At 37.3% G+C, this 13,962-nt stretch overlaps 1 protein-coding gene and 1 pseudogene across 2 annotated transcripts in view; both read right to left on the reverse strand.

Annotated features, from left to right (window-relative positions):
- NDUFAF2 (NADH:ubiquinone oxidoreductase complex assembly factor 2) overlaps positions 1-13,962 on the reverse strand; it is a 157,286-nt gene that overhangs the window by 55,154 nt on the left and 88,170 nt on the right. The gene's annotated exons all lie outside the window — the stretch shown is intronic.
- LOC308342606 (PRELI domain-containing protein 1, mitochondrial-like) overlaps positions 10,092-13,962 on the reverse strand; it is a 70,200-nt pseudogene continuing 66,329 nt past the window's right edge. Inside the window, exon 2 of the transcript in view lies at positions 10,092-10,760. The product of the transcript in view is annotated as a PRELI domain-containing protein 1, mitochondrial-like (transcript). The remainder of the gene's footprint in view (positions 10,761-13,962) is intronic.

Raw genomic sequence — 13,962 nt, forward strand, 5'->3', positions numbered from 1 at the left:
CAGAGATCACACGCAGGCAGAGAGGTAGGTGTTGGGCTTGGGGAGCAGGCTCCCTGCTGAGCAGAGAGCCTAATGTGGGGCTCGATCCCAGGACCCTGGGATCATGGCCTAAGCTGAAGGCAGAGGCTTTAACCCTCTGAGCACTCAGGTGCCCCTAGGCTTAGTAAGTCTTAATATGACAATAAACAATTGACACTGGTGTACCCAATGAGTTTTATTATATAAAGCAATGCACAGTTTTTTCACTTAATAGTAAAACAACATTAGATTTAATTAAAACAGTCAAAACAAAAGTCTGAATTCATGTAGATATGGTCAATGGTATAGGGATTTAAAGACTGTGGAAGTAACAACATTATTTTACAAACTTAAAAAAAATTTTAGGGGCGCCTCGGTGGCTCAGTGGGTTAAAGCCTCTGCCTTCAGCTCAGGTCATGATCCCAGGGTCCTGGGATCAAGCCCCGCATTGGGCTCTCTGCTCAGCGGGGAGCCTGCTTCCTCCTTTCTCTCTGCCTGCCTCTCTGCCTACTTGTGATCTCTGTCTCTGTCGAATAAATAAATAAAAAAAAATCTTAAAAAAGATTTAAAGTGAATTGCCCTAGGATACAGATTTCCTTTTCCTCTGTTTAGAAAAATACAAAACCTACTTAGTTAAAACAATAGAGGGGGAAAATGGGAGATCTCCGGGTATTAGGTAGATGACAGGCTTACGTAAAAGACAGATTTCATCAGTTTCAGGGTATGGGAACAGGGTATGGGAACACTGGACACAGACAGGGCAAGAGCATCTAGAGCAGAGAGCCCTAAACATCAGAGATTCAATTTTCATTCAATCCAGCTTTGCGGTTTGTCACACTTTATAGTATTACATTCTCAATATTTTTTTCTTTAATTTGGCTTGCTTTTTTCCCCTTTCAAAATTCACTTTTACTTTACTCTAAAAAATACCACGAAATGCTTGACTTATATTACATTTGACCCCTGAGCAATGGGGGGTGAGGTTGGGGGTTAGAGTCACCACCAACCACTCCATGCAGTTGAAAACCCAACTAAAGTTAACTCTATTGGAATTAAAATAAAAATAAAAAAAAAAAAAAAAAGAAAGAAGGAAAATCCACCTTATACTTCTGGCTAACTACCAATAGTTTACTGTAAAAACTTAACTACTAATAGTCTACTGTTGATGAGAAGGCTTACTGATAACATAAACAGTCAATTAACTCACATTTTGTATGCTATATGTATTCTATATTGTATTCTTACAATAGGGTGAGCCAAAAAAAGACAATGTTACTAAGAAAATTATAAAGAAAAAAGACACCTTGTATTTATTTATTTATTGAAAAAAACCCATATAGATAAGTGGATCTGCAAAGTTCAAACCCATGCTGTTCAAGTGTCCACGGTAGTTGTATTTTTTGTTTAAACATATATAGTTATATATCTTACAATTTTAATGGGTATCTTTGTATCACCTAATGGGTATCTTTTGTATCATTCTGCAGACCACACTTGAAAAACCACATGTTCTACAGAGACAGGCCCAGAAACACACGTGGTGATACAGGGCACAGGAGCCAACATAACCAGTAAGAAACTCCTGTGGATGAGAAATGGCTGATAAATACCAGTCTTTCCTGGAAAAACTTCACGTCTTTTTCTAGTTCTATTTGCAGCCAGACAAATGGCTAATTCTAGGCCTAGAGCAAAGTGGATTCAAGATGAGTCTGGAACATCTTGCCATGCCAGAAAGTAAGGGAATTCTCAAAAATATTTAAAAATAAAAGAGGGGCTTGTCACAAGAACTTGAGCCAGCTTACAGGGGTTGATATTTATTAAATTTGGGATAAATCTGAGCACCAAAATAATTAAGGAATTACAGACCAGCTATTCTCAAATTGTTACAGGGAACTCTGTGGGGTGCCTAGGACCTTTTAAGGGGACTGGGAGGCCAACACTATTTTAATGATAATACTAAGAATGTTATCTGCCCTTGTGGTATATAATATAATATAATATAATATAATATAATATAATACAATGGAATACTACGCAGCCATCAAAAGAAATTAAATCTTGCCATTTGCAACAATGTGGATAGAACCAGAGGGTATTATGCTGAGTGAAACAGGTCAATCAGAGAAAGACAATTATCATGTGATATCTCTGATATGAGGAAAGGGCAGGGCAGGGGTTGTGGGGGGTAGGGAAGGAAAAACTGAAACAAGATGGGATTGGGAGGGAGACAAATCATAAAAGACTCTTAATCTCTTAAAACAAACTGAGGGTTGCTGGGGGTTGGGTGGGTAGGGATAGGGCAGCTGGGTGATGGACACTGGGGAGGGTTAGTGCTATGGTGAGTGCTGTGAAATGTGTAAGCCTGATGATTCACAGACCTGTACCCCTGGGGCAAATAATACATTGAATGTTAATTAAAAAAAAAAAAGAATGTTATCTGTCTTTTTCACTTCCATTCTTTCATGAATGTATAGTGGAGTTTTCAGTCTGCATAGTGTTCCATTGTAGATATATACCACATCTTCTTTATCAATTCATCTGTTCATGGACATCTAGGTTCCTTCCATACTTTGGTTATTGTGGACATTGCTGCTATAAACATTTGGGTGCACATGCCCCTTTGGATCACTACATTGTTATCTTTAGAGTAAATACCCAGTAGTGGGATTGTTGGTGAGTCGTAAGGTAGCTCTATTTTCAACTTCTTGAGGAACCTTCATGCTGTTTTCCAGAGTGGCTGTACCAGCTTGCATTCCCACCAACAGTGTAGGAGTGTTCCCCTTTCTCTGCATCCTCACCAGCATCTGTCTAAACAAAGCTCTTTCAATAGCTGTGAAAAGTTTAAAGAGATCCTGAGACCAAAATGCTTGAGAACTAAATATGCTACTAGGAGAAAAAAAAAAAAAAGGAATCCATAAATCCAAACTGCTAAAAGATAGCAATAAATAGAGGGATAAATAAACTGGGGAGATAAAAGGACTCTTGCTTATTACAATACTGAATAGTTAATGTAGAAGAAGTGTCAGAGCTGAAATACCATCATTTTGTAACCATCACGATAAAAGACCAGTTCTGGTAAGAGTTACAGAAGGGGATTTTTTGTTTTATTTGGAAGTAATTACCCTTTCCTCTGTATATAGGGTATTCTTCACATTTGAAAGGTGAATAAGGCTTACATATTAAAGGACAGTTGGATTAGGAATTATAAAATTTCTAATTTGGTACCTATAAATACTGCCTTCCTATGGTCTCAGCGACCCTGTAAGACCCTTGACAGGTACCAGACAGGCAGGTTACACCAACAGCCCTGAAGAATGAGACCATAGACTTAGGCATCTCTTTTTCTCTAGGCCCCTGCTCCTTCCCTAATCCAGGGAAGATACTTGGGCAGCCTTTAATCTTTAAACTTTGGAGCTTCAGAATTCATAAGGTATGTATCACGCTGGAGGAGGGATTTTCTTCTACAATTACGAAATCAAAGGTGGAGGCTTACATTGGTTGTGACCCATAAGCACATAAAATCCTTGGTGATGTTTCCAACCAGCTGCCTACTTCCAGCCCAGTATTTCCCACTGGGGGGGGGCAGTGGGAGGGGAGACGAATGCTTTGGGGTAGAAAAAAGAGGTTGGATTGACTGAGGTGACACATCTCTGAGCTAGCTATCCCCTTATAAATAAGCAAGACTGATCCTGACAGGAGCCCTTGGCTTGGAGAAATGGTGGTAGGATGGCCAAGGTTAAGACCCTTTCTGTCTGACTGACGTCTGTCTGGTGATATAGACAGGACTGCATTTTGCATATGAAAGGAGGCTTAGAAGTGTTGGTGCCCAATACATGGAAGTGAGGGCTAATGAAAGCCAAGAACCACACTCCAGTGGTTATATTTGGGGACTTTTAACCTTCTTATGCTGAGCATCGTAAATTAAAAACAAACAAAACCCCACATTAATTAAGAGTACTAAACTAAGAATTCTTAAACTGAAAGCCATCTTCACATATGACTTAAAGGATAATCTGACCCTGAAGTTACTCAGACGTAACATTTATTAAGAGCCTGCTATATACCAGTCTGTGTTTACATATCTTCCATATATTATCTCTTGTCTTCAAAGCATCTTTTACAGATGAGGAAAAAAAGGCATAGGGTGATTAGCTCATTTTTATTGACTTCTATCCTTAAGCATTTCCCATTTAAGATTTTTAAAATTAGCATTTACAAAGTTTGCATACAGTATCATTACAGATATCCAATTAAAAACTAACATTTTATTCATAATCATAAGCTATTATTTTCCCATAGTGATCAAGTGAGGCATTTCTGCTTGAAAATGTGATGATTCTATAATTTGACATATTCTACATATATTTATATGAGCATGGATGACTATCTCAGCAGGTCACAGCAGGTAATACTTTTTTTAAAGCAATTAAAAAGGCCTTCCAGATAAGCTTTCAGAATTTTTAAGACGGCCAACTAGTTCAATGGATTACCTAAAATCTTATTAGCTTCTTCATACTTACAGGTTTCTCAAAAGGAACCTCTGCTTCCATCTTAGAAAATCCAAAATTAACTCTTTAAATCTGACTTCATTAATTTTTTAAAAGCCATAAATACAATTTGCAAAACTTAAGTCTGAAAGTACATGTGAAAAAGATCATAACTAAAAAAAAAGAGAGATGAACATATTGCAAATTCGTATCTGTGGTTTCCACTTGGACAATAAACTCTTACTTGTTATTTTTCAAATTTCATAGTAATCTTATACACAAACAAAAAGTTAAAGTTCTAAAAATGTTATGTTATTTAGCCAACAAATATATACTGAATAGTCTATTATGTTAACCCAAGAAGATTTATAGTAAGAAATTTAGTAGGTTTTCTGAACGCATTCCCAAATCAAGCATGGGGGTCCTAGAAATATCTAGCATTTCACTGCATTTTCTTCCCTTCTATGACTATAGAAATCAAACATTTTTGTGTAAAAATCATTTATTTTCCAAATGGCAAGGAATTTTCGACCCTCAGAAAAAAGACAGCTGTAATTACACATGCTCCCCCACCCCCAAAAGTAGGTAAACATTAAAAAGAAGACTTCAAATGATAGATTCCTGACTATTTAGTCATGTAATAATGTGTTCACCCTGAAGAAATAAAAGAGAAGCAGCCATTTCAGATTTTGACTGACGTGCAAGTAATCAGTTTTTGAAAGTACTTTATTCACCTAATACATTCTACAATTCTTTGTAAGCCTAAATTACCTCCAACATATAAAGTATATTTATAATTGAGTATCTGAACATTTAACAAAATAACACAAGAAAACTAACATTCAGTGATCTTGCTAAGACTATGTCTGAATTATGACATAGGAGTTAAAATGTCTTAAATATGCAGACAAAGGGAAGGAATAAAAGGGGGTGCTAAAAATCTTTTTAGCTAAATAAAAGAGGCTTTAAGATATATCATATGGCAATTCCAGGTTTTAAAAGGGCTATTTTTTAAAAAAGATTTTATTTGTTTATTTGACAGAGAGAGCATGAACGGGGAGGAGGGGCAGAGGGAGAGGGAGACTTCCCTCTGAGCAGAGAGCCAGATGCGGGACTCAATGCCAGGACCCAGAGATCATGACGTGAGCTGAAGGCAGAGGCTGAACTGAATGCGCCATCCAGGCGCTCCTTAAAAAAGCTATTTTACAGTGAGGAAATTTATGACTGAAAAATCTTCATTTTATTTTTAGTGACAATCACTATCTAAGCAAGCAAATTCTAATCTGGTACATCCTTAATATAAAAAGGAATAATACTTTCCCCTCTCAAAATTAGCACACACGCATAGTACAGTATAAACCAATATAATCAAGTATTTGATTTTCACTTTAAGTGTCTTGAACAATTGGGGCTATCAATAGAGAGGTGAAGAGAGAAACTGAAGGAATAAACAAACAGAATTTAGAGAATTAGAAAATTATGCCACTTGTACAGCTTGGGCTTAGCTCAAACTTTATTTTCAGATTTGAAATGTAGAAGGTATGGCTGATTATTTGATTGGTTTCCAGATCCAAAGAGTTTTATAGAAATGGAGTGGTACTTGGTCATTTTACCAAAGATCATAAAAGATTCGAGGACTGCTCTATTAGCTACCCTTACATAATTCACAGAATATATGACAGTTTTAAATATGAATAATTTAGTAAAAATAAATAGAGTACATTTTATGGTGCATTAGTCTTAATTTTAAAAATACATGCATTTATTTATTAATCCATGAAATTACTAATACCCTTCATTAATCTATTTAATTTAGTTACTATCAGGCACTACTTATCGTTAATGAATAGAAATCTGTTTTGATATAGAAAGAAATCACATAATCATCTAATGAATTGTGATACTCATCTGCTTAAAAGGAACTATTCCAGTATTTGTGAACTACATCCTGAGTATAATACTGGGCTCAGCTGGTAAAAGGTTGAGGTGTCAATAATTTTCAATCTCTTCTTTAAAAGATCTTCCATAGAGGTTGAATTTATAAAACTGCTCAAAGCAGAGCTTCTGTAGTTGAGACAGGGGTCCACAACACTACTTCACCTTTTGCCCCCTCCCTTTCCTAGGAGGCAACCTTCTCATACTCTGGAGAGCCAACAAGCCCTATGAAAATCACAGATTCAGACCAAGTATCACACTTTTGAGACTGTGAAATGCATTCAAGCACATGTATTGGTTCCCTAAACCAAATCAAGGTCTTGTGAATGGCAGAAAGGGTATCATGTATTTTGCTTCTCCTTGCCTTTCACAGAGTTCATCAAGCCATCTGTTAAGAACTCCTGAGTAATCAGGTGGAAGACAATGCAGGATTTTCCCAGCAGTTCCACAGTCCAAGGAAATGGAAGGCCTACTTCAGATGTGGAGCTATGATTTAAAGCTGAAGCATGACTTAAGGCCTGCTTCCTATGTTTAAACAAGATGAGTTCAGTGAGAAATCATTCTCTCACTTGCGAGTAAGAGGTTCTTAGGAAGACATTAAAAGTTTGTATAGCAAAGAGGGAGAAACAACTTTTGGATTCACAAGTCCTCAAGGAGGCAGGCCTACTGGAGAAGCACTGGCAACAATTCCTTTAGCCTCTCAAACCTAGAAGATCCAGTGAGGAGGAAGAATTTGGGGTAGTCCAAGGCCAACCCAAGCAATGAAATGACACAAAGGAAAGGAAAGAAATTCTAGTAAGAGCAATTTATTTATAGTATCCCATTATTTTGGTCATCAGTTTTAATTTTCACTATAATAAAACTTTAACTTGGCTAATAACTAATAAAACTGGGTAACATAAATTTTACCTACGTTCTCTACTCCAGTTCACTGGCAGAAAGCAAGGCTAATAAATTGTGACTTCACCAAAAGGAAGCCTGTAGAAGTATGAAATGTGAAGGCTGGCTACATTTTGCTTATGCAGGTTGCAATAAAGAGTATTATCCTGTTATTCTTCCCTACTTATTCCTTACTTTCCATTGATGTTCAAAAAGATTAAAACTATAGTCACAAATACTGAAGATCTGCAAAACGGTTAATATTACTTTAAGATAGGTGTGTCCAAATCTATTGTGCACAAACATAGACTACATCTACTGAAGGGTGTACTTGGTAATGCATATCACAATACTTAGCTAAAAAAGAGCCAAAAGAACCAAAGTCTTGGGGCACCTGGGTGGCTCAGTGGATTAAGCCTCTGACTTCAGCTCGGGTCATGATTTCAGGGTCCTGGGATCGAGCCCCACATCAGGCTCTCTGCTCGGCAGGGAGCCTGCTTCCCCCTCTCTCTGCCTGCCTCTCTGCCAACTTGTGAACTTGTGATCTCTCTCTCTCTGTGTCAAATAAATAAATAAAGTCTTAAAAAAAAAAAGAACCAAAAAGTCTTAAGCATTTTTTATTCTTAGTAATAAATAATAAAGCTTAACATTTTCCTACTTCTTGCTACTTCTTTATAAGACTCCAGGGTCCAGAGGTCATCTATTTTAGTCTAATTTTGCAAAATACCAATAACATTATGTTAATGTAGTTTATTAATTTTATCTGACTTATTTAGGAGATGAACACAATCATATTTATTATCAGATTATGTATATGGCACTTATTAGATACTTTATATTTTAATTCTCACAACAATCTTTATTTTTATAACTAATTAAAGCTCAAAGAAAAGGTGCCGAGAAAAGGTGTGTTTTCAAGTCTATTTAATTTTTACACGGAAATTTAAGAAAATGTGCTAGTACAGTCACCTCTTCTGCTACAAAACCTGATGTATCAACATCATCCACATATAATCAAATTCATACTGCCTCTCTTATTTTCTCCTGCCTCCCTTTAACAATCCAGTTTAAAACCACTTTGCATATACTTCCCAAATTCTCCCTTTGTTTTGAGACTGGAGAGTAACATAACTATTGTATGACAACAGCACCACCTATTGGCTCTAAAGGGATTGGTATAATCTAAAATAGCACCTGCTTCCTTACTTCAGAAAGACCAGTGCATAATTTGAGTTCTCCTTATCTTCTGCCTTTTATTTACACCTATTTGAAAAAAGTTTCAGCTGAGTTAAGTCCACTTAAAAATTTTTTCCTCATAAGTACATCTTTTTTCTCCATCTCTCCTTTTAAAAACCTGCAGAGTTCTTGCATCTCTCTTGATTCCATTGCTAACAAGTATGTGTTTTTGCTGATGTGCAGCATTTCAAATGAACTGTTGATTAAAAGGAATGTGAATTATTCTGGAACTTGAACTACCATTCAGAACACAATTTCAATGGAAAATGTGTTGAATTTGAACAAGCTGCTTACATGGAACTTTTGGAATTCAAGTAATTCGTAGGTTGGAAACATGTTATAATACTAAAACATGTAAAAGTATTGAGTCTTTCACTGTGCTTTCCAAGGCAAGTAAAGGAACAGAACTGTAACACAAAGCAATACAGCATATATTCCACCCCTGCTCAGAGTTGATAAACATTTTGTCCTGCAGAATTTGAGTCTTGTACTACACAGAGTAGAACACTCAAATATTTGTTGATAACAATGATGAGGTCCTTGCTATTTTGCGGTGGCACATTAAAGTCACACCAGCGATACAGGAAGGAACAGCTTCCGTTATTTTGTCTTTTATCTCTATGATGAAAACTACCAGGATAACATTTATAACTCTAATCACTTAAGGAGCAATGGTCTACTTCGATATCCTTATACTTCTGTGACAGAGAGTTCTATATCTTCCTGTAATATGTCCTAAGTATCTAATCCTTGAAGTCCTATCTTTATGGTAAGCCCTGCAAATTCCCATCAAGGAAATTTTGTGCTGAAACAGGAGAAACATGTAAGATTGCTCAAGTAAATTGGTCATTATGAAGTCACTTTTGTTGCTGGTACCAATCAAGTAGCAACATGTTTTTGTCCCTTGGTGTGTGCCCTGCATCTCAGTTCTAGCAACTGCTCCTGAAATTCTATTTTGAGTCCAATTTTTTTATGCAGGAAAAGACCACCACTGCCCATAAATACTGTAACCAAAAGTGTTCTCACCAGCTTCGACAGAGACTATTCTTGATTAAAAAGAGAGACCCTGTTCTCTTACATTGAGATCTGTCTGTGGCCTAATCCTGATGTCCAATGCCCAGGTGTATGACTTTCTCCTCACTGTTAGCTATATTCCAGCCTTGCAAATCACCTGCCCAGCAGTACTTTATTGGCTCCCCAAGACTTTGGAAACCTATGGTGTTGGCTGTTTCATCAAAAATTATGACATCCCTCTCTCCCTATTCCCTACCGCTTTTCCTTTCAAATCTCTCAAATCCTTTGATAGTACTATCATTTTACTCATTTCCTAATTCAAAAACTACAGTTGTTTTTACAGTATGAATATACTTAACAGTGTATCTTTATGGTTAGGTTGACAAATATTGCTGTGTTTTTTTTTACCACAACAGAAATTTTGTTTGGAAGTTGACTTCTACTAATAAAGTACAAGTTATAAAGGGCAGAGGGATTTGAGCCAGGTGGACAGGCATCCTACCACACCAGGGCCTGGGCTAGCTACACAAACTGCTGCTGTTGCTGCTCTTGGTGGCAAGGTTCTTGGCCTTCTCTGTAGCTGCTAGTGCCTTCTCCTTTGCCATTTCCTTGGCTTCCTTGGCTGTCTCAACAAGGGTTTTGGAAGGGGCCTCCCCTTGCAGCTTGGTCAAGATGTATTCAAAGCCCTTCACAGTCTTGGTCAAAGTACTTTGTAACAGAGTGAGGCCAAATTCCTGGACAGCTCTGGAGGCACCCTAGAGGAGACCCAGGCTTCCTCGTGGATTTCGGTCCAGCCCCTATTCTCAGAGCTCATACAGTAAACACACCATTCCTCCACCACCATTATCTGGGTGTGGTTAATGTTCCACATGAAGGTGGTTATGGTCTGGTTCTGCAGGTCCACAACAGAATCCTCTAGGATGTAAACTACACTGATTGAGCAACGTTGGCAGCGTTGTAAAGTGTAAAGACAACGTTGTTGTCTTTACAAACAGTCATTGGGCTCTCGCGGGGCACCCTGCTGGTCCGGGTCAGGAGACCCTGGTACTGGAGCTCCTGGTCAGGGGTCACCTCCCTGTGTACTGTGTCTTCCCTCAAGACATGTATACTCTAGGGATTTGGGCACTGCTGCCAGAAAGCAGTAAACACCTGGTCCCAGGAACTACACAGCATGCTTTGGTACAGGAAATACTTCACCACCAGCAAGGCAGCTCAGCATCCGTGCAACACCATGTGGGGTACAAAGGCCAGGTAGGGACTCAGGGCAAGCCCACCAGGCCCGGAGCTTATTCCCCTCAGTACCGCACCCATGCAGCTGCCTCCAGCCTGAGGCACTGTCTGCCACAATTGAAAAATTTTACAACTATTTTTTACAAACATCAGTTGATTTTACTACTAACTCCCTTCCCAACAATGCCAACCTTTTAACAAAAATATACTAATATTCCTCTGATTTGTTCTTTTTACTTTAATGTTTACACCAACACTCTCATCCAGGCTCCTCTTATTTCATACTTATATTAGCTGAAAATCCTTTCTAACCATACTATAGTCTGGTGTTTATTCTTTATTGTTCAGAAGTCCTTTCTTTAGGGAACGATTTACTATTTCATTCCTTTTGATCATGCTCTGTCAATTGAGGTTGGGGGAGGGAGGCTATTATCCCTCTATCCAGAGGTAGGATTGTGAACTAAATTTGGCCATAGTACTACAAATCTTTAGCAACAAAAATTATTTCAGGGATGGGCACGTGACACCAGCTGAGCCAATCAGCACTTCCTGAGATATTGTGCTGGAGGCCCAGGAAGACTTTTAACCTCTATGATCATAACTAACAAAGACCACATAGACCTGAAACTGCTGGGGCCGTTTATCTTACCGCGTGGAGAAAACCTATCTATGAATGAAGCTAATTTGGAAGAAAAAAGAGTCATGTGATACAGAAAACATAGTCTCATGATATTGAGCACTTGAATCTAGTTCAATTTCGGTTCAATTATATTTTCTATTAGTTAGGGAAGGCTAAGCTGTAGTAGAAATGGGCTCTAAAAATAAAGTAGCTTAAATAAGTATATCTCTTTCTTATGTGACTGTCCTGGGTGGATGTTCAGGTAAGCCAGCTCTTCCCATACAATCATTTAAGGATCCAGACTGACGGCTCTCTAGCCATCTTCAACACTTGATTTCCAAGGTTTCCCTAAGCACTGCCATTTCATTCAGCCAGAAAGAAGAAAGGGCACTGAAAAAACAAAAGGAGATTGTACTGGTGAGGCCAGGAAGTGACTCACTTCACTTCCAGTGACAGTCCACTACAGAAAATGCGATCATATAGCCACACTTAATTTTAAGGAAACTGGTAAATGTAGTCTACCTGTGTGTCCAGGAAGAAGGAGATAGTGGATTTTGGTGGAAAGGCAGTGGTCTTTACAAATACACTCCTGGATAAATCTAAATCAACAGGAACACTGAATACCAGGCCATATCATATTGACCCCAGGAAGGCTGTTACTGAAGTTAAATATCTGGTAAAATATTATTACCCATATTTTAGTGTTATCATAAAAATACTCCAGAAGGAAACATAACAAATCTATCAAAAGATGTTGTCAAGGATACTTATTCATTACATTGCATAAAGTCTAATCATAAAAACCATGGAAAAAGTCACATCAAATATCAGTACTAAGAATAATAGAAAAATAACAAATATCATTTTTCTCTTATAGGACTAAGAAAGATTAGCAATACTGACCCAGTGTTACTAAGGGTGCAAGAAAATTACCAAGTTCTTATGCTGTTCGGAATGTAAATTAGCCAGAATGAACTGTGTTACCAAGTTACCATTTGTGTGCGGCCAAAAATGATCTCTAATGAGGTATTTATATGAGATTTTGTACTTTCTTTATTGGTTGATTATTTTTTAATAAGAAGCATGGTTTTTTTTCAGAATAAAAGTAAAATGAGTTTATGGTTATTTTTGGAAGACAAAAAAATGGTCATATTCCTTCAAAATAGTTGTTTAGATGACTGATCTCATAGCTATGGTGAAGTTCTGATCAGAAAGCTGTCCCTTTTTGAGTTGGTTGCTACAAAGCTCAGAGATGCATTTGCAGGTCACTTGGAGTGAATGTGCACGTAACTGGAGTTTATATTACAGCCTCATATCTGGCCCCACTTTTCCCTCACCTCGATTTTATTTTCTCCCTTCAGTACAATCTTATTATACCTCTATCTTCCAGTCTTCAATCTCAAATTCTCTTCTGGAAGAAGGAGGAGAATGATTTTATGACACAATTTTATTGTATCACAACTCTATCACTCTTCCTACACGAAACTTAAAATTCCACAGTGCATATACATTTCTTAAAAAGAAAATCCAAATTCTTCAACTTAGTGTTTACTCATTCTAAAAAAAACACAAAATTTTAAAATACATTAAAAAATACAGTAAATATTTATTTATATAAACACAAAGATACACACATACACTGAGTTCTTAGGTCTAACACTGTTCTGTATATGGGAGAAAGAGAAAGAAGGCTCAAGTTACTCAGTCTGGTTCAATGGTCTTAGCAATTTTTTTTTTCAGGATGACTCACATCAGAAAACCTAATGGCCTCACATTCCCAGAGGCGTACCAAGATGTATGCTATGTAGAATTTGCAGCACGATAGCAACAACTTTGTCTCTGATCTGAGCCGTAATGGTGGTCTCAGGGATCAGATGGTTATGAATACAGATTCACTATAATACAGAGATAAGTATAAGAGAGAAAATGCTATCTGCTATGATACCACATAGGAAAAAATAAGGAACCCAGAATTGTGGAGTATAAAGAAATGGGAAACTTTCTGTAAGAGATATTCATCAAATAGGAGTTAGGCAGACAAAGGAGGACGAAAACACATTTCAAGGACCATTCCAGAAAATGGAAAATTATAAAGACAATTGGATTTTACACAGGGAAGATGGTGAAAATATTTCTGGGTACTTGAATAGATGCTACCTTAAACAGGATGTCATCTTTTTGGCACCAATGAAAAGCCAGCTAATCCATAGGACAGCATTTTTAGATATATGAAGCTGATTGCTCTGAAAAGCAAAATACTTCCAGTCTATTTTAATAAAAATAATTTTAAAATAATTTAGGGTTTTTATTCTGCCTTAGTAAATTAAACACCCTTTGTGCAAGCACTTTATCTTTGGACCTCATGCTAATTACAAATAAGTAACATAGTATACTGTAGTTTACCATAAATAGGTCCTACCGGCATTAGCTTTTTGACTTTTAAATGATCCCACCAGAGCACAATAACTCAGTTATCTCTTATTGCCAGTCAGTGTTACTGCTTCTAACTACTGTTTATTAGCTTTTTTTGAACCTTTTATGTAG

Source organism: Martes martes (genome assembly GCF_963455335.1).
Source record: "Martes martes genome assembly, chromosome: 5".
In the NCBI taxonomy this organism is placed as follows: domain Eukaryota; kingdom Metazoa; phylum Chordata; class Mammalia; order Carnivora; family Mustelidae; genus Martes; species Martes martes.